Consider the following 19,231-nt stretch of genomic DNA (forward strand, 5'->3'; position numbering starts at 1 on the left):
AATTAATAAAGCACTGTGTACTGATCATACTTGAATAAAGAAAGTTCATGCCAAAAATTAAAAAAAAAATTTAACATCTATTCTTGATAAAAACTCTCAGCAAACTGAATAGAAGGGAACTTCCTTAAGCTGATAAAGAGCATCTACAAGCCTACAGCCAACATCGTACTTAATAGCACAACACTGAATGTTTTCTCTGAAAGACTGGGAACAAAGCAAGGATGTCCAGTCTCATCCCATCTGTTCAGCATCATACTGGAAGTCCTAGTCAGTGCAATGAAGAAAAAGGCAACAAATGGCACGCAGACTGGAAAGGAAGAACTAAAACTTCCTATTCACAGATGACATGTCTATGTAAAAAATATCCCAAGACATCTACGTTAAAAATCTCCTCAAACTAGGGGCATCTGGGTAGCTCAGTCAGTTAAGTGTCCAACTCTTGATTTCAGCTCAGGTCATGCTCTCAAAGTTCGTGAGTCCAACTCTTGATTTCATCTCAGATCCTGCTCTCACAGTTCATGAGTTCAAGCCCCACATTCGGCTCCGTGTGCTTCACAGCGCAGAGCCTGCCTGGGTTTCTCTCTCTCACTCTCTCTGCCCCTCCTCTGCTCTCTCTCTCTCTCTCTCTCAAAATAAATAAATAAACATTACAAAAAAAAAAAACCTCCTCAAACTTATAAATGAGTTTGGCAAAATCAAAGAATACAAGGTCAACATAAAAAAATCAATCATATTTCTGTGGACTTAAAACTAAAATTTATAAAACAATATTATTTATTTTTCTGCAAAAAAAGTGGCTACTTAAATATAATCCTAACAAAATCTGCAGATTTGTATGCTGAAAACTACAAAACGTAAATGAAAGAAATCAAAGAAAAACTAAATAAATGGAGACACATACTGTTTTTATGAATTAGAAAACTCAATATAATTGTCAATTCTCCTCAAACTGAGCCACAGATTTAACCTAATTCCAACAGAAATCTCAGCAGAATTGATATAGACAAGTGAGTTTTAAAATGCATACAGAAAGGCAGGGGCGCCTTTGTGGCTCAGTCTGTTAAGCATCTGACTTCGGCTCAGGTCATGATCTCAAGCCCTGCATTGGGCTCTGTGCTGACAGCTCAGAGCCTGAAGCCTGCTTTGGATTCTTGTCTCCCTCTCTCTATGCCCCACCCCTACTGGTGCTCTGTCACTCTCTTCTCTCAAAAATGAATAAACGTTAAAAAAAATTTTTTAATAAAACACATACAGAAAGGTAAAGGATCTAGAATACCCAAGAGTATTTCAACAAAAAAGGAATGAAGCTGGAGGATTCATATTACCTACTTCTAAGACTTGGTTTAAAGCTCTCATATCAAGGCAGTGTGGTTTGGTGAATGGATAAACAAACACATATCGTCAGTGGAAGAGAATCCAAAGAATCCACTATCAGATTCACAAATACAGCCATTTGATCTTTGACAAAGTTGCAAAAGAATTCAATAGAGTAAGAATAGTCTCTTCAACAAATGGTACTGGAACACTCAAACATCCACATGCAAAGAGGAAAAAAACCCCTCAGCATAAACCTTATACCTAGTACCAAACTTAACTCAAAATTTATCACCATTCTAAACATAAAATGTAAAAGGATAGCACTTTTGGAAGAAAACACAGCAGGACATCTTTATGCCTGGAGTGAGGTGACTTTTTAAATAAGACACTAAAAGTAAAATCTATACATCGATAAATTGGATTTCAACAAAATTAAAACTTTTTGCTGTATCAAAGGCACTGCACAGAGAATGAAAAGACAAGCCACAAACTGTGAGGAAATTGTTGCTAACCACATATCCCACAAAAAGTCTGCATAGATGATATATAAAGAGCTATTAAAAACTGAACAGTTAGAGACAAGGCCTGCATGGTGGCTGAGAGCCCTGGAATGGATAATGAGACACCGAATGTTTCCTTTTGACTCTTCCCTTTCAACTCTGGAATGAGAGACTTTTAATACCCAGATTAATGGGGGACATGCAGATTTAGGGTCCTGGGGAGCCTTTTCCCCATCTCCCAACGCATGTCAAGGGCAGTCTTCTTGGGGTCCTTGTGGCCAGCCAAGATGGTTGCCCCCCCAGGTGAAGTCTGTGTGAGGGTGGTCCTGGAGTTGCACATATGGAGTGCATCCTGGGGCTTCCAGTGCTAACCCAAGTGAGGTGAAACCACTCTGGTCCTGAATACAGGGATCCACAGATCAACATGATAATTACCACAAGCCCTTGTCTGAGCAGAGAAGTATGAGCAGAAACTCAGGAAGACTCAGCTTATCAAAGCTGACCCAGCAACAAAAACAAGCTCTGTGTATGAAGACCCAAAGATCAGTAAATTCACCAACATGATGATGAAAGGCGGAAACGAAGTACTGGCCAGACCTCTCATGATGCACACTCTGGAAACTGTGAAAAGGAAGCAGTTTGAGAAGTACCATGCTGCTTCTGCAGAGGAACCGGCAACCATCAAACATAACCCTTATGCCATCTTCCACCAAGCACTGAAAAAACTGAGCCTGGATGGGCTGGTGATTGAGCTGGTATCCATCCTCAGAGGTGGCCATTTCTACTAGGTCCCTTTGCTAGTAGCCGACAGGTGTCGTTGCTTCCTGGCCACGAAGTAGATGATTCCTGAGTGCAGGGAGGAGCAGCACTGGCAGATGCTGATGCCAGAGAAGTTGTCACATGAGCTGCTGGAAGCTTTTCACAACCAGGACCCTGTGATCAAGAAGCATGACATGCACAAGATGGCTGAGGCCAGCCGAGCCCTGGCTCACTACCACTGGTGACAGAGGGAAGATGGAGGCTCTAGGAGGAGCCCAAAGCTCTCTGCTGCAAGAAATAATGGGAGCCACTGTCATGGTTAAAAACAGTTGTGGGTTAAGAATGTAGTTCCTTTTTAAAGGCAAGCAGGCCTCATAAGGATGAAACAACATATTTATATTGCCTGTAAGTCCTTTCTTTGGGAGCTAGAACTTGCTCTTCCTGTCCCATCTCCTTACAAAGAGGGAACATGTCAATTTCCATTTCCCTCAGGAACCCTAGGGCCCATCCAACCTCCCTTCCCTCAATTCAGGCTACAACTTAGGATGATACCAAAGGAAGCAGTTTTATTATTAGAAAAGGCTTATTAGAAAATTCTCACCCTGGACTGGTATAGCATGTGATATAGTATCCCCATTTACTAAAATTGACTGGAAATATAAAAAATAAATAATAAAATAATAAAATAAAATATAAAACCCAATTTAAAAAAAACCTTGCACAACACTAGAACTGACCACACTTCCAAAGAAAATATACAAATGGAAATAAGCTCATGAAAAGATGTTCACCATCATTCACCAATAAGGAAATGAATATTAAAACTGTAATGAGATACCACTACATGTCTATTAGGATAGCTGACATTAAAATTTTTAAGAAATTCCAATACCAAGAACTGGCAAGGAGAACAAATTAAATTCTCATACAGTACTGCTGGAAATGCAAAATGGCAAAATCACTCTGGAAAAAAAGCAGTTCCAAATTAAACAAATACTCAGCAACCCTGCACACTATTATTTACCCTAGGAAAAGTGAAAACACATTCACACAATTCTGTATACAAATGCCTGTAGCAGCTGCAGTTACAACTGTCAAAAACTGGAAACTACCCTAATGTCCTCCAACTGTTTAATGGATTGACATCCATCCTCACCTGGAATGCTACTCATCAATAAAAGGAAGAAATTGTTAATACAAGCAACAACACAAATAAATACTGAGAGAAGGAAACCAGTCTGGAAAGGTTACATGCTGTAAGAGTCCATTGATATTACATTCTGGAAAAGGTAAAATTACAAGGTCAGCAAACAGGTAGGCAGGAGTTAGGACTTAAAACCGGGCAGCAAGAGTATTTTTTGGATAATGCAACTATTCTGTATTCTTACTGTTGTGACAATTACAACTCTATATGTATGTTCAAAGTCTCAGAACTATACACACACACATACGTCAATTTTAGCATATGCATTTTTTTTTAAAAAGGGAGGGAGGTCACTTTCCAGAAACTTCCACCTTTAGCCCTGTAACAGAAACCTCTCTGAAGGCAAAGGAACACCAAGGTTGGGCTGCTGTCTTAGAATGGAAAAAACAGAATAAAACATGTATTGAATTTCAGTTACTTATTCTGCTGCAGACTTATAAATTCTAGGGCATTTATACCTAGTTTTATTGAACAAAATAATTTCAGGTTACCTTTGAGGGCCTGGGATCATTCACTTCTCAAAGGGTCTCAACCTCACTCCCATCTAAGCAGCAACAGTGTGGAGTGCTGGTGTGAGAAGCTGGAATCTCCCTCCCATCCCACAGCAGCAGCTTACACCTCCACCAAATGGAGGTAGGTGAGTCACCTCCTCCTGGGAGGCCACCAGAAAGAAGAGGGGAGATGTGGGTGCAGACAGATCTCAGAGAGATAAACAGGCACCGAGGACTAGTAACCTAGATTTCTCTTTGAAGTAAAAGGCGAGTGCTTGGCACTAGAGCAAGCAGGGAGGCTTGCCGAGCAGACTCTTTACTGAATGTTGTTGGGCAACTTACATCCGGGAATGTGAGCTCACACCTTTATCATTTGAGAAATGTTATCACTAGCCACAGAACCACTCAGAGCTTTATCAGCTAGCCAGGTGGAGCATCTGATTCTCCACCAAATGCTAGAAATTCCAGAAGAGAATTCACATGAACACTCTTTTTTTTCTTTTCTAAAATGTCTGAGAACCTGAGATGGTGGATGTTACTTGCATGTTACTGTGAAAGCACCGTGTTCGTGCATTATTAGCAAGGACAGACTGGGAGGTCAGCAGAAGGCACATGCTGCTGCTTGCTTCAGCACTCTCACTCCAGCAAGAACAATGTCCTCGAGACCCAGGGAGGAAGCTGATGACCTAAGAGCAGAATCTTGCTTTTCATTAAAAAAAAAATAAGCAAACGTTTAATAGGCACAGAAACCCAAATTAAAACAATTTAAGAGTTTTTCACACCAGGGGGCACGTGACAGGATTCCATGCATCTGGCACACTGCTGTCAAGGCCTGACTCTCTGGCACCACCTCTCCCCTGCTCTCCCTGCACCGAGGAGCCAGTAAGGAAGTTCTGCTCAGAGACCCCATTGCACACTCATCCCAACCAGCAATGTGACTAGACAGTGGTAATCATTGGCCAGTTGTGAGAATGAAGGGAGGTGCACACATTTTACATGCACAGAGAAGAAAACAGGAAGACTGAAATTCTTCATAGAATGCTACTTATAAGTCTCTAAATGCTCAGAACAAAATCAAAAGCCTAACAAAAGGGAAATACCTCAGCACACCATGGAATATATCAACAGACAAGCTTGGGAACTCCATCAACACACAAACACTTGTCCATTAAAAACATCCCGAAGCAGTACTACCAACAATAGCCCAAGTATGGAAAGAGCCCAATGTCCATCGATGGATGAATGGATAAAGCAGATGTGGTATATATATACAATGGAGTATTACTTGGGAATCAAAAAGAATGAAATCTTGCCATTTGCAACTATGTGGATGGAACTAGAGGGTATTATGCTAAGTGAAATTAGTCAGAGAAAGACAAAAAATCATATGACTTCACTCATATGAGGGCTTTAAGAGACAAAACAGATGAACATAAAGGAAAGGAAACAAAAACAATATAAAAACAGGGAGGGGGACAAAACAAAAGAGACTCATAAATATGGAGAACAAACTGAGGGTTACTGGAAGAGTTGTGGGAGGGGGGATGGGCTAAATGGGTAAGGGGCACTAAGGAATCTACTCCTGAAATCATTGTTGCACTATATGCTAATTAATTTGGATGTAAATTTTAAACAATAAAAAATAAAATTTAAAAAACACCCTGAAATTATTGCAGTGATGACATCAACTAATCAAGCATGTGTTACTTCTCTAAAGAAGACATCCGGATGGCCAACAGGCACATGAAAAGATGCTCAACGTCGCTCCTCATCAGGGAAATACAAATCAAAACCACACTCAGATATCACCTCACGCCAGTCAGAGTGGCCAAAATGAACAAATCAGGAGACTATAGATGCTGGAGAGGATGTGGACAAATGGATACCCTCTTGCACTGTTGGTGGGAATGCAAATTGGTGCAGCCACTCTGGAAAACAGTGTGGAGGTTCCTCAGAAAATTAAAAATAGACCTACCCTATGACCCAGCAATAGCACTGCTAGGAATTTACCCAAGGGATACAGGAGTACTGATGCATAGGGGCACTTGTACCCCAATGTTTATAGCAGCACTCTCAACAACAGCCAAATTGTGCAAAGAGCCTAAATGTCCATCAACTGATGAATGGATAAAAAAATTGTGGTTTATATACACAATGGAGTACTACGTGGCAATGAGAAAGAATGAAATATGGCCCTTTGTAGCAACGTGGATGGAACTGGAGAGTGTGATGCTAAGTGAAATAAGCCATACAGAGAAAGACAGATACCATACGTTTTCACTCTTAGGTGGATCCTGAGAAACTTAACAGAAACCCATGGGGGAGGGGAAGGGAAAAAAAAAAAGAGGTTAGAGTGGGAGAGAAACAAGCATAAGAGACTCTTTAAAACTAAGAACAAACTGAGGGTTGATGGGGGGTGGGAGGGAGGGGAGGGTGAGTGATGGGTATTGAGGAGGGCACCTTTTGGGATGAGCACTGGGTGTTGTATGGAAACCAATTTGACAATAAATTTCATATATTGAAAAAAAAAAAAGCATGTGTTAGATTGCAGACACCAGTGATGGGGGGATGGGGGTGGGGTGGGGAGGATCGCTGAAATTAGCAGAACAAAGCAGAAGTCTAGCACACATTCACGTTTCAACTCCGCAAAACATACACTGCACACAGAACCTGGAGAGTAATAAGGTATTGGTTAATGCATGTATTTCCTTTAAGTACCTAATTTATTATTTTTTGAAGTGTGTGCACATTTTGCCATTATGATGTCTCTTTTTTTGAGACAATTGTTGCTATTTATTTTTATTTCGGTCAAGTGACCTTAAAGGTTGAGGGAGAAAAATAAAAATAAAAAAGGGCACTAGGAGATTTTCCTAACACTCTACTTCCAGGTGTGTAAGTCCTGGTGTCTACTCTTTGCACAGTCAGAGCCATTGGAAAGAGGTCTCTACTTCTGACCCCTCAGTAGGGTCCTCACTTTTGCTACATAATCTTTTGATAATAGAAAACTAGTATTTCTTGAGTTCATCACATAATGGGCACATTCCTAAGCACCTGGGAATTTATTAGCCTTGGGAGGGAGGTACCATTGTCATCCCCATATTAAAGGTGATGCTATCTAGGCACAGAGAGGTGAAGTAATTTGTCCAAAGTCACAGAGCTGGTAACTGAACACACACTGAGGTCTAACTCCAGTTAGAACTACCAACCTTTACATTTTGCCTCATGCCTATTAATAATATCCAAACATACAAAATAATTTGAATATTTAAAAGAAAGTTTTTCCATGTCCAGAATATATGGGGAAATGTCTCCTCCAGCTCTAAACCAAACCAGAAAGTCCTAATGTTATACAAAAATTTTATATTACTAAACCTAATTACAAGGAAAGAACATTAACTTGAATAGTCCCCCAAATTACAAAGCAATACTTCAACCAAACATTCCGTGTCCCAATTCATTTTTATTCATCTGCTATGAAACAGTGAGACACCTTCTCTTCACCAGAACCAGGGTATAACCTTTGTTTCATGTTGGCTAAATAGAAAATAAGAGAGGGGTGCCTGAATGGCTCAGTCGGTTAAGTATCCAACTCTTGATTTCAGCTCAGGTCATGATCTCAGGGTTCGTGAGATTGAGCCCAGTGTCAGGCTCCACAATGAGTGTGGAGCCTGCTTAAGATTCTTCTCTCTCCATCCCTCCCCTGAATACGCATGTGCATTTCTCTTGCTTTCTCTCAAAATAAACCAAAAAAAAAAAAAAAGAGAGAATAAAATAACACAGCTGATAACATTTATTTCGAAAACCATAACAGTACCCCCAACTCATTATTGTCCTAACTTTCACATCTGAAATTCCAGCATGCAATTAAGAGCTAAAGGCACATGTTGATCCTCTCTGTTCTTTACACATATTTAAAAGTCCACAGAATCTGACAGTGGATTGAATATTTTTGGTTTCTACTTCCAAGAAATCAGCCTGCTGTGAAGGTCAGTGTCAATATCAAGAACTCAGTGACCATAAAAGCAGATTCAGAATTGCTAAGAAACTCATCTTTAATGAAGATGAAACACAGCAGTCCAAGAAACCAGGTCATGGAGAAATCACCGTTATTTTGCTATTCCAGTTGCTTGAAGTTCATGCCAAACAAAATAAACTAAAATAAAATGTTATAATCCTGGGCTTATGCAACCAGCCAGCCTTGGGATGGAACCATTTCCAAGTCTGACACACATGGGGCTCAAGAGCTAATGAAACTTGATGCACTGACACAGAGGTTTCCAACACTGCAGGGACCAGTGGCCCCAGTGCAGAGAGGAGCTTGGGAGCACCAGGCCACTACAAGTTCTATGAAACGTGCCTGTGCCTGGTGGTCTCTGTGAGCACCAAGTGTAAAAATCAACCCCACCCTGTCTCCCCCCAGAACTGGACCCAGAATAGGAAAGAAATACGGGAGCAAGCGCTAGGAGTCAAGAAGCAGGAGTCCAGCCACAAGCCTGGCCTTCACTGACACATGAGCTCAGGGTCATCTGCTTAACAGGAATCAGCTATTTGAATGATTATAGTATAAAAGTCTTATCAAAAAGCTCTCTCATTTTAAGTCACAGAATTTTGGAGTTTTATGGTACTTTTAGTTGCCTTGTCCATTATCTTAGCAGACTTGGGAAAGCCATTCTCACTTAAAAAAAAATGGGGAAAATAAGGCACAGACATTTGGAGCCCAAAGACACTTCAAGAAATGGGCAGCACTAAAACTAGTATCCATCCTGAGGTAAGACTGGGTAAGGGCCTCACATCAACCTATCTCACTCATGCAAAGGGAACAGTTCCCTATGCTCTTCCCACGGGGTCATTCCTGGGCCATCACTGTCTCAAAATTATGTTTCTGCTCCCTGAAACAGGAAACAAAGGAAGAGCAGTTTAAAGTGGTAGAGGTGAAGACAGACATTCAGCCTGGAATGTGTTGAGTTTGAAATATCAATGAGGCGTGGAGGGGAAATGAGCAAAGGCACCTGGATGTCTGGCCTAGTGTGAAGCATGAGGAATGGAAAGCTGTCACACGAAACCACTAGAAGGACTGTCTTCTTTTTCCCACCTCTTCAGACAATAAAGCCAGAGAAAATACCACAGTTCATCAAATCCAAGATGCCACTGATTCTAAGACCAATGACTAAAAAAGAAAAACTGCTATCAAATCTGACACAATGCTAAGACAGTGTTGACTGCAAAAGGCATCCCAAATTCAGAGACATTGTAACATGAAAAATTAAAGTGAGGTATTTAGATTGCAGTATATACAGGGTAGACATCTGTTTTTGTACCTTTCTATTCTGATATAATATCAACTTTATAGAAAAATAACAAGAACAGTACATACAATTCCCAAATACCCTTTATGCCTGGAGCTTCACTGATAAACCGTTTTCACTTTGCCCCATTTATCACACCCACTGTATCATTTTCTCTCTCCAACTCTGTCTCTCCTTCCTCAGATTATTTCATACTGCACTTACTAAACTGAAGGACATAGTGATAAGTACAATGATCAAATTCAGGAAACATATCACATCACTAACATTTAAATTTTGTCTATTGTCCCAATAATGTCCTTTATAGCTCTCCTGCCCACTTCCTGACTCCAATCAAGTAGTGTACACAGGTGTCAGGTTCTTTTAGTCCTCTTTCAACTAGGATGGTTCCTCAGTCTTTATGTTTTTTTTACCTTAAAATAACTAAAGACTATAGAAGTCAGTTATTTACTCTGTAGAACATCACACAAATGGAGTTTGTCTGATGTCTCCACACAGAGACTCAGGTTATGGCGGGAATACCCCCAGGGTGAGGTGGGCGAGGTAGCATCCTTCTCAGTACCTCTCATCAGGAGGCACATACTGTCTCTTTACAGGTGATCTTTAATTTTCATCACTTAGGACAGCATCCAAAGCAGGCCAGCTACCTTGTGTAAGAAGTTGATTCATAATGCGGCACGTGGGTGGCTCAGTTGGTTGAGTATCCAACTCTTGATTTCGGCTCAGGTCATGATCTCAGGGTTCCTGAGGTCATGTGCATGCTCTCTCTCCCTCTCTCCCAAAATAAATAAATAAACATTAAAAAAAAAAGAATTTGAATTATGAGAATTTTAATAAAATTTACAACATCAAAGTCTTTATGTGTACAAGTTGAAATAATAAAAATTCAAAAATAATTTAAAATGTGTCAAGAACTGCTTAATTTTAAAGCCACACTTTTGCTACAAAGCAGGACTGGCTAAATTTGAATTAGGAAGGACCCCTGCAAACATCCTGTTTGAAGCAGTTTTCTGAGAAGTGCTACTGGCACTTCAGTTCTTATGAGCAGGCCACTAATGTAGATCGTGGAGTTTAGAAATTGGGCATCTATGTTTCTAGCCAAGTCAAGAGGCAAACTCACCATTACTTCCCTTCGTTTAGGTCCTTGGGGAGTGGTGACTGCACTGAAGTCTGACCACAAAAGCAGTCACCTGAACCCAAGGAGCTAACTGGCTGAGCTGCAGCTGGCCCTTAGGAATCAGCTTCCTTCAGGCAGAAGGCACTACCCTCCCTGTTATCACGGGGACAATGAGCTCTCAGTTTTATTCCCCATCCACATGGGGACATGCATACCCTGACTATGTCAGGAGGAGGCTCATCTGTTCTGTAGTTTCTCCCCAGCTGGGGACCTGGTGGTGCTGCCTATTCTTGCCCACTTTTGTCCATGTTCATGAACACAGCCAGAAGCCTGGAGTCCACATGCACTGGCAGTCCTAACCCCTCCCTCCTCAGGCCACCTGTGTATAGCCAGGGCAGGTAAATACGTTCTGGATACCTTGAGCTCTCCCTGGGCTGTGGCAACCTGTTGTTAAAGTCTAACAGAGCAGACTACCCTTTTGATTTTTAAGTAATGTATAACTATTTACAAAATTCCTGCGCCCTTAAACTAAACTCTAAATCAGTGAATGCTTCATTATATTACTTCATGTTGGTTCTTGTGTTTATGGCTTTATGCCATCTGTGACCCTGAAGGAGACTCCACAGGCCCCTGGTGTGAATGGCGCTCCTAGGAAGTTGCCCTGGCAGGACCACATGGTGGCTACACTCCCAATCCCAACATCAGACTCATCTTTTTAAATTTATTTCCATGAGCATGCACACACATGGTGCCCACCAATGCAAAGCACAACTCTTGCTTACAAATGGAATTTGACTTGCTAATTCCCTTACCTCCCCCTCACCTCACATATCTAGACAGATTGTGGAAGTCAGTTTTTTATCAGCACTGAAAACTCCTGACTTTCTTTTTCATGTACAGAAATGATCTCGTTGCTTAGGCAGTGACATATGGTGGAAATCTCACAGGCTAGAAGGCATGGAATCTGCAGAGAGCCTGTCTAGATCCCTGTGCACCCTTCAGTGCCATGTGATTCTGAACATAGCAGGTAGCAAGCCTCTGTCTTCTAGATGGGGACAAGAGCATGTCCCAGCTCAGCAGACTGCTGTGAGCACTACACGGAAGAATTTACCAAAAGCAGACAACAGAGCCGGCACACAATAAGAGCTCAATTTAAAATTAAATCACCAAGATACCAGCGATCCATTTCTGACATCAGCATGACCAATGCACAAGCCATGCAGAGGGTCCAGAGGACATACTCTACCTGTGCAGTGAGTTACACTAGCTCTCCAGTGATTAGGTACCCACAGAATGCCCTCCCATAGCCCCCATGCACCCTGCCTCCTTGGAGTAGCAACAGGGAAGTATGAGGCCTGTCACAGACCAAGGTGAGCCCCCTTACAGCTGATGACTGGTTCCATGGTCCAGAAGGCTACTGAATGTGTTACTCCTCATTCTTGAAGAGACACAGAAACCAACCTCCCTCTTCCTTCAGATGTAAAACAGCCACTACCAACATGTGTGAAAGAGGAGCAACCTAGGCCCCCAGTTGCTGATTCAGCCACTGGAACAACTCATCCTGAAGTCCTATACTTTCCTTCCAGGACTTCCCTACCTGTTTAAGCCAAGACTGAGTTGGGTTTTCTTTTCTTTTTCTTTTTCTTTCTTTCTTTCTCTTTTTTTTTTTTTTAACTAATTTATTGTCAAGTTAGCTAACATACAGGGTATACAGTGTAATCTTGGCTTTGGGAGTAGATTCCCATGATTCATCACTTACAACACCCAGTGCTCATCCTCCCCTACCCTCCGATCAACCCTCGGTTTGTTCTCTGTATTTAAGAGTCTCTTATGATTTGCCTCCCTCTCTGTAACTTATTTTTCCTTCCCTTCCCCTATGGTCTTCTGTTAAGTTTCTCAAATTCCACATATGAGTGAAAACATGATATCTTTTTCTGACTGACTTATTTCACTTAGCATAATACCCTCCAGTTCCATCCACATGAGTTGGGTTTTCCATCACTGGTATCTAAAAACATCTCAATTGATACGCATCCACAAATGTAAAAGTTTTCACTTCAGTGAAAAAACTAGACATTATCAAGAGAGATTTTCCTTCAGATCTTTAACAATAACAATAAACAACCACTTTGAGAAGTTCCAATACCAAAATATTAACTTATTAAACAAAGAAGATCCCAAAATAAGATAACTGGGTTATAAGAGCCGCTGTTACATCATAAAAGGTTCTGCTACTTTCCTCTCATGAAACACAAAGCAAGTCAATGCACAAAAGCTGGTATATACCAGTGCCTCTCAAACTTGAGTGTATTAGAATTCCCTGGAGGATGTTTATTTGAGAAACCAAGGATTCCAACTCAAGGGAGACTATGTACCCGTCTTTGAGAAACAAGAAGCCATTATCTCTTAAAGTTTAAGGAAGGGTTAAAGAGGGTTCAGAGAAACAGATGAGTACAACTAGGCAGCAGCAGGTGCATGCTCTAACTTTCATCAAGATGTTAAAAACACAAAACACCACCCAAAAGACTCCTGGGTTCACAAAAACAAACAAACAAAATACAACATTTAGAATCCTTCAGTGGAGAAGTCTCACCAGGAGGCTCAAGGTTAACCCAAGGATGGGGAATGGAAAGCCTTCTGCTACTGCTGCCCTCCAAATAGCTCCAGGTAGAGTCTGACCCAAAGTTTTGGCCTCCTGCTTGTGATTAACCAAATATCTGGCCTTGAGCCCGAATTCTTAATTTGTACTTGAAGCCAAGGACTGAGCTAAGCCCAAATCTAAAGTTCAGTTACAGCCACTGCCACTGAACCTGTTACAGAATGACCATGGAATCAAGGGCAAAGTGGATGTGGCCTTAGTGTTGCCCTTCTAAGTCAGAGGGCACTGTTCCCCTTCTAGTCACACAATTCCCCCTGACTACCCCTCTGAAACTTCTAGTTCAAAATGTGAGGCCAGGAAACTGTTTTTGCCTCCTTATTATAGACCTTTCTTGAGCCAGGGAGGGAGAGAGATATCTAGCAGCCACCTGTTCATAGTAAAATCCAAAGGTAAGTGTCCAAGGTAGAAAGAATATGGTTAGAGGGATCTCTCCTCTCACATGCCCAAATCCCAAACGCCACATGTTCCATCTTCCACCCCCCCACACAAAATGACCCTCCACAACCAGCACTTAAAGTCACTCACCATAAAAGGGTGAATACTCTGAATACTTTGAATACTTAGTTAGAATTTTGCAACTCTGCTATTACTCTTTTTCACCACCAAATGTTCATAAGGACTAAGGAGCAGAACAAAAGACACACTAACACTAAAAGGGATTTCAACATACTGTTGGCAAATGACTATGTCAGTTAAGTCACCTCTGAGCAGCCCTCACAAAATCACAATGTAAAGAGATAAATAGGACTTAAAGAAAAACGGTTTTCCAGCAAAGATTATATAAAGTCCACAACTTAAAAAATGTTGAAACCCTAACTTTTCCTTTGTGATATGTTCTTTTTCTAATATGATGGTGTTAAATGTTAACTTTTTCTAATATGTTCTTTTTCTAATATGATGGTGTTAAAAGTTCAGGTTCTTCGGAGAAGGCTTGTTATTTTCTCATTCTGCAAAAATGATTATCCTCTTTTTTTTTATTGAATCTGAATTATAAATATATATATCTATATATAGAGATACACACACACACACACACACACACACACACACACACACATATGTAAGCACAGAAGACCCACTTCTACTTGCCAGTACAGGCTAGTTCAATCTGTAACAGTTTAAACCACCAACAGATGATATGTATGTAAGCCAAACAAAAGGCACAGCACAGTGGTACACTGCTTCTTTGCCTTAGCATTTTTCTTTTAGGATACATACTCTCGCACACAGTTCATAAAACTGTGGGGCTGATTAGCGTCCTATTTAACAAATTTTAACTGAATTTTTTGTTTTTTAATTTCCTGCTTTGAAAAGTATTTCGAAGTCCAATGTGGAAAACGTGGTAAAGGCCTTTAAGAAAAACTCATGGTCACCCATAATTCCTCCCACCTATTGACAGTGCTGGCTGTGAAACCCTGAGCAACACTTGACCCTCTCCAAGCCCTCCAGCTCCACAGTTCTTTCTTTGGACCCCATTCCCACCCCCCACTGTAGGACGGCTTGGCCTAAGTCTCCAGGGCATGATTTATGAGTGTGAAACACCAGAAGAGATTGGACAGACTCCTACTGAGATTTGTGACTGAGCCCACCAATGGGAGGAAAAGGACGATCCTGCCAAACAATTGGTAGGACACATAAAATTTCCAACAGAGTTTATAGTCCCTGACAATGGCGTGTTTCAAACCGTTTTCCCAAGCGCAAACTCGCGATACAACAAAAGAAAGGCACATCCTAAAAACTTCCTAAATAGAAGGATGCAATCTTATCTACAGGAGATCATTCTGTGGAGGACGTGGCCTGCTCAGAGCTCTGCAGGTGATGGGAGAGGCTGAGGGACACGGCGGCGCTGTGGGCGTTCCAGGGGCCAGGGCACCCGGCAGCTGCGCGTCCGGGAACGAAAGTCAGCGCTGCAGTTGTGGCCGCGGCTTTCGCTACACCGTTTAACCTCGGCATCATCAGTGAGGGCCACTGCCCTCTCCCCGATGCCGGACTGCTCGCCAGAAGGTTAGCGTCCACTTCAGCAGAGGGGGAAATAGCTGCAAAACTCGTTCCGAGGACCACGCACACTGCAGGAACGGAAACAACTATAGAACCTAGTTTTCAAAGGTTTGGTGGAACAGCGGGATTCCCGCGGATACGTTCTTTTAAAGTGACCCCTGCACCAGCCCTCCAAGGTGACGGAAAAAGGAGGCTAGCATGTCAGACTTACCCAACCTGGGGCCCCTTACCCAGAGGGGAAGGAAGGACCCGGACCCCGCGAAGGAGCCGGTTCCGGGCGCCGAGGCGAGGGCGGGGGGGTACCGTAGGGTTCTCCCTACGACCCCGCCCCGCTCAGAGTCGCAGGGCCCCGGCCCCGCTAGTTCCCACAAGCCCGCTGCCTGGGGCGCAGCCCGCGAGACGCTGGCCTCTCTCCTCCGCGGCCCCAACCAGGGTGCTCGCAGCCTGGCGGGCCGCACGTGCGGCGGAGGCGCGGGCCCCACAGCCCCGCCCCAGCCAAGCTCACCTGGGCAGTGGATGCCTCTGGTCTCCCCCGCGCTTGGGACACACTGGCGCGAGCCAAGGGCGCTGGCGCGCGCACTGCACGCACCCTGCTTCCTGCCGGCAGCTCTTTGTGTCTGGAGGCCCCGACGCAGTATTCCCGCAGCCTCTAGGCACCGCCCCCTAGGCCTCCTAGCGCCGGGCGCGGCGGGCCCCGTCCGAGCTAGCGGGGCGGGCGGGCGCTGGGTGGAGGCCGAATGGGCGGGGCGTGCGCGCGTCGGGGCGGGGCGAAGCGGGTGGGCGGGTTTGGGTGCGGCGAGTGGCTTTCCTCCACTGCCTCCAGACGCAGCTCACCTTCAGCGAAGTGTTTTCTGTGGGGTTTGGCTGTTCGAAGTCCTTGCTCCAGCATCCTCTTCTGGGAACAACCCGAGGAGGCAGGCCAGGTAGTAGTTAATACCCCAAATTCGCAGTTGAAGAAACCGGAAGACATAAAACTAATGGTTCCTGTCTTTCCATCATATATCAAGTGAAATCTTTCTTGAGCATGTACTAGTAGTGCCAGGCGTAGTCCCATGGAGCAGTAACCATGTGGGGAGAATTGGCAAAAAAAAAAAAAAAAAATTCCCTGCCCCTCATGGAGTTTACATGCCCGAATACAACTTAAAAACTTAAGTGAAATATACAAGAGATGATCTAAGGAGTGCGGGAAGTTGGCCAGGGAAGGTCAGAGAGACAGTGACATTTTAAGTGAAGGCCAGAAAGAAGTGAGTGAGGGAAACAGGCAGCAGTCCCAGGGAACAGCTGGCCAGGCCTTGAGTCTAGAGGATGAGTCTACAGGGTGAGTTTCTTTGTGGCTGGGAAGAGTGGTATGGGAGGAGTGTGGTGTGTGAGGCGAGAAAGAAGTGAGAGATAGGTGAGAGGTATAGGGCCTTGCTGACCCTTGTAAGGACTTTGCTCCTACTCTGAGACTGTTTAGTAGAGGGAACTTGTGGTCTGACTTAAAATCACTCTGGTCACTGGGTTAGAGCAAGGGCAGGGGTGAGAGCAAAGGTTGAAGTAAGGAGACCATTAAGAAGTGATGGCAGTAATTAGGCTGAGAGGTGAGGGTGGCTTGGACCAGGGTGGAGGGGATGAGGAGTGGTCAGATACAGAATATGTGGTATTTGGGGTGGTCCAGCAGACAGAAAGTGCCTACAGATTGGAGGTGGGTTGTGAAAGAGAAAGGGTGACTCCAAGACTTTGGCCTATGCAACGACAGTTACTCATTTTATGCTGGGTTCTTTCTATGCACAACCTCATTTTAATTCTCACAATGATCCCAGGACACAGTTACAACATTGTCATTTTACAGAGTAGGGGAAATAAAGCTTAAGTGGTTAAATAGCATGCTGGGATCCATATAGCTTCCAGGTCCCAAAATCTGATCCCAGAACTTGCACATGCTCTGACCAGCAGGTGCTGCTGAGCTAAGACCTGGGGCTGCATCCCCCTTCTCCCTCCTCCCTGCAGTGCTCTCAATGTCCCAACTATCCTTCCAGTCATCACATCAAGAGGATCGTCTTCATTTCTTATCTTTGTGGCTTCAGGGCATGAGCCAGCTGCCTTCTGGGCCCCTGACACAGCCATCCTACTTGTCCATTGGCTTCTCTATTCCTTCCCAATGCTCCCTTGTGGTCTTCCTTTCCTCATCCCTAAATATTTTCATTCATAAGGTCCTAGACTTGGCTCCCTGCTCTCTTTGCCTAGTTTCTGGGTGCTTCCCCCTGTCCTCTCTAAAGTATGATTGAATAGTAGTCCTTAGTATTTCTACCCTGCTCTCACTCTGGTCCTCACTCTCTTTCTCTCTTAAAACCCCAAACATCAAACTACCAACTGGATATTACACTTCCATATCCCACAAGCAGTTCAAATCCAACCAGTCAACAAGTCTCAAACTGAAATATTTATTTTTCTCCTAAGATATGTTTCTTCTTGTGGATTCCCCATGTTGGTGAAGGTCACAGCCCTTCCATCTCCTCCTCACATTGTCTCAGTTGCAAGTCCTATAGATTTCTGTGTATCTTCTCTTTCTCTCTCTCTCTCTCTCTCTCTCTCTCTCTCTCTCTCACACACACACACACACACACACACACACAGTCAAATCCCAGCCACACCTTCTTGGGTCAGGCCCTCCAGATGCCTCCTGAGGATTGCTAAAGCCCTAAAGACCACTGTCTGCATTTTGTACTTGTCAACTCTGTACAGCAGCCAGATGTGCTTTGTAAAACGTATGCCTGTGTTGTCCCTTTTCTGCCTTAAGCCCTTCCAGGTCTTCTGCTGAAATTATTTAACAGATCCTTCCTTCTAGACCTAGCCCTGCCACTTTTCCAGCCCCCTGCCCCCACCCCTAGTCCATTCTCATCTAGTCTTCAGGCCAGCAGGGCCACCTAGTTCTCTGAAAATGAAACAGACCACAGGCTGTCTTTTTTCCAAAGCTTTGCAAACCCCCTGGTTACCTGTCAGTCAGCTTCAGCTCTCAACACAGAAACTCCTCCGACCATGTGTTTGCTTCCTTTCCTCTGTCATCCTAGGACACTCATATTCACTTCTATCCAATCTTGTATCACTCTTTACTTTGATAATCTCTACTGATGTTCTCTTCTGCTAATTTTTTAGCTCCCGTGAGCAAGGATTATCTTTTTTCTTTTCCTCACCCCCATGCCTAGAATCCAGCAAACGTTGTTTGTGCTGTAAAGGATAGAGTGGGCTATGCTGGACCTGTACTGTCTCCCTCTTTGACCTTTGTTAATGATGCTTCTCCACACCTCAACTCCATCCTTTCACCCCTGATGCAGAAGGGGAAGTCTTACCAGCACAACAATATATCAAAATGATTAAATGAGCTGCACTGTGATCTAGCATGAGGAAGGTCTACACCTGTGTTTTGTAGAGACTTCACTTTAAAGAATGTGAGGACCTGGGGCAACATGACTGATGGGGAAGAGGCAGGATAAAAGTGAGGATCTAGGGGAACAGGGTAGGAAAAGGAGGGGGGCACCAAGGATGAGTGAAAATTACAACTGCCTGCAAGTGGCAAACTCCACACAGAGTGAAAGGCAACCAGAGGAGACTAGTGAGTGGAGCTCATGCCATGTTCTGGTTATGAGGTTTTCCAGACCTGCTCTGAGTGAGGCTGGAGGCCTTCTGATGTGCTGGGGACCCTCCTCAGCCAGCAGAGGGCACAGTGGCAGACCATACCATGCAGAGGTGTTCTAGCTACAGGATACATAGCCAAGGTCCTGACAGATTCCAGTTTATGATACTAAGTTCCCAGGGGTGCCTGCTGCAAAGATAAGCATCTTTATTCAGAGTGACCATGTGCCCAGGTAAATATTCTTAACCCTAAGGAGAAAAAAAGTGA

At 43.5% G+C, this 19,231-nt stretch overlaps 1 protein-coding gene and 1 pseudogene across 10 annotated transcripts in view; one reads left to right on the forward strand and one right to left on the reverse strand.

Annotated features, from left to right (window-relative positions):
* Window positions 1–19,231, reverse strand: part of NINL (ninein like) — a 195,443-nt gene that overhangs the window by 159,982 nt on the left and 16,230 nt on the right. For 4 of the 10 annotated variants that reach the window (XM_045443703.1, XM_045443707.1, XM_045443710.1 and 1 more), the window contains exon 1: window positions 15,857–16,033. The exons of 1 other annotated variant lie outside the window; for it this stretch is intronic. The gene's annotated coding sequence lies outside the window, so the exon portion shown is untranslated. Of the gene's footprint in view, window positions 1–15,856; window positions 16,054–19,231 lie in introns of those variants that run through there. 5 more of the 10 variants (XM_045443709.1, XM_045443708.1, XM_045443712.1 and 2 more) reach the window with 3 other exon arrangements.
* LOC123581325 lies at window positions 2,158–2,821 on the forward strand (annotated as a pseudogene).

This window comes from Leopardus geoffroyi, chromosome A3 (assembly GCF_018350155.1).
Source record: "Leopardus geoffroyi isolate Oge1 chromosome A3, O.geoffroyi_Oge1_pat1.0, whole genome shotgun sequence".
Classification (NCBI taxonomy): Eukaryota; Metazoa; Chordata; class Mammalia; order Carnivora; family Felidae; genus Leopardus; species Leopardus geoffroyi.